The following is a 2,167-nucleotide window of genomic DNA, read 5'->3' on the forward strand; positions in this document are numbered from 1 at the left end:
TTTAACCATTATTACAGTTAAGTTTTCGGAAAAGGAAAAACCAATCAATTCATTCAACTTGATGCTTATATTTATTATTTCGCTTCGAAATCAAGAGGAGGAAACGTTTTTTTTTTAGTGTTTACAGGATTCAAACTAACTGCAAAGCAAACATTGTAGGCATGAGCCTACAATCATCATCATTTGAGCTTATTAATATTTGAAGCATCAGGCTTTCTCTATTTCTTCGATTTTGCAAGTGTGTGTTGTGCAATTTTGCTCACCTGCCTTCTCCTTTTGATGCATTTCATTCATTTTACCCACTTCCTTGTGCTTAATCTTCGGCACTGAAATGAATCGAAACTATCAGTGTCTCATAAATATTTCAAGTCCCGTTCTGGGCATTTTGGCAGACTTGAAGAAAGTTCTGCATGAAAATCAATGGATAAATCAAAACACCCAAGTGCAGGTGAGCGCCCAATTTCACACTCTAAAGTGGGCAGCCTTGATGATAATTTACAACTCCTTGTGTATTGGAGCAGATGGTTCATTTTCATTAGGTAGTAACACAACATTTCCGGTGGAGGGACCCATCCGTGGGAACCGCCGGCACCATCCTCGACGAGTTTTGTCATTGTAAAAAACTCTTTAAGAAAACGATTTTCAAACACCCATAAACCGTTTTAACCCTAATAAAAAACGCAGACACCTGCATAACATTGGCTATTTTATATCCAGCAATAGTACTGAAGACAGTTCGTTGTTCTGCTTCTTGTTAATTATAATCTGATTGATTTATAATGAACAGATAATGTGGGGGACAGGTTTGGGGCTCGGATGCCCGCATCTTTACCAATCAAAGTAAATTATAGAAAACGAATTGTTTGGAGCGCTAAAGTTAAGCTACTCAGCTCATTAATAGGTGCCGAAATTGTTTCCAGAAGTGATCTAGAGTTGATTGCTTAAAAAGTAAGCTTTAGTATGGGCGTGGATCAATAATCACAAATGTCTCATCAAAATTCCTTTAATTTGCCAAACAAATGTAATTTTTATATACTTTTTCATTAATATTAGTTATTGTCAATGTGCGTGCCTTCTATAACCTATAGAATCTTTTGCACTAGTTTTCTCCTTTACATAGTTGAGGCATATTGTTGTATCAAACTTCAGGGTATGGATAGTACAAAATTCAAAAAGCTTTGATTATTGTAATTTTTGGACCCACGCACCACCAAGTTCAAGAACTCTTGCTCAAAACAAACAGATATAATAAAGGAGATCCCACAGATCGTTTTTCTTCGGTAGAAAGTAAAGGTCAGATATAGGAAAAGTATCGCAACTAGATAGAAAATGCAAGAAAAATATATGTATTGTAAGTAGAGCGACCAAAACATTAATTCTTTTGGAAGACTTATTAAGATGGAATTGTAAAGCACAGTTAGATGATGCGTAAAACTTAGATATTGACGAAAAATCAAGTTCTACGTTTCAAATTCAGTCAAGATCCAATATATTCGAAAACTAAGTTAAAATTTGCTTTTTTATTTTGTTGAAAACAGCTTGAATTAATTTTGCATAAGAACTGCGTAAAGATGACGAAAATTGAGATAAATACCGTGCCCGAAAACTTTAATTGATTAGAATGTTTTCAGACGAGTGCAATAAAAATTAAATATAAAGTCACAACAAAAGCAAGAACATTATTGAGATTCCTAATTAAAAACAAAATAAAATTGTTTAAAAGATTATTTGAAAAATTATATTTTACTTGACAGGTAAAAGGCAATTTAGCTAGTTTTTTCTTCAAATTAATGATGAAATTTGTCTTTGGATAAAGAACCCATTAATCCAATACAAAAAATGTAGATAAGTTCTATATGTAATGTTGAGGCGGATTCATTTTTTTACAAACTTCTTTTTGGGTATTTCGCCTCAAAAATTTCCGTCTTTAAAAAGTAAGTAATTTTCAGTAACAAAACCTCATTATATAATTGAAAATACAAAAAATTTAATTTATAAAATTCCTTGCGAATGCTATAAATTTTATATAAAGGAAACCTCAAGACCATTACACAAAAGACTCAAAGAACACAAATCATACATAAAAAGCAGAGAATATCATAAATCACACATTTGTCAACATGCATTTGATAATTGCCATAAAATTCAATGGAATAATTCCACAATT

This window comes from Dendroctonus ponderosae, unplaced genomic scaffold (genome assembly GCF_020466585.1).
Source record: "Dendroctonus ponderosae isolate FM_Combo_2020 unplaced genomic scaffold, Dpon_F_20191213v2 Dpon_F_20191213_1, whole genome shotgun sequence".
In the NCBI taxonomy this organism is placed as follows: Eukaryota; Metazoa; Arthropoda; class Insecta; order Coleoptera; family Curculionidae; genus Dendroctonus; species Dendroctonus ponderosae.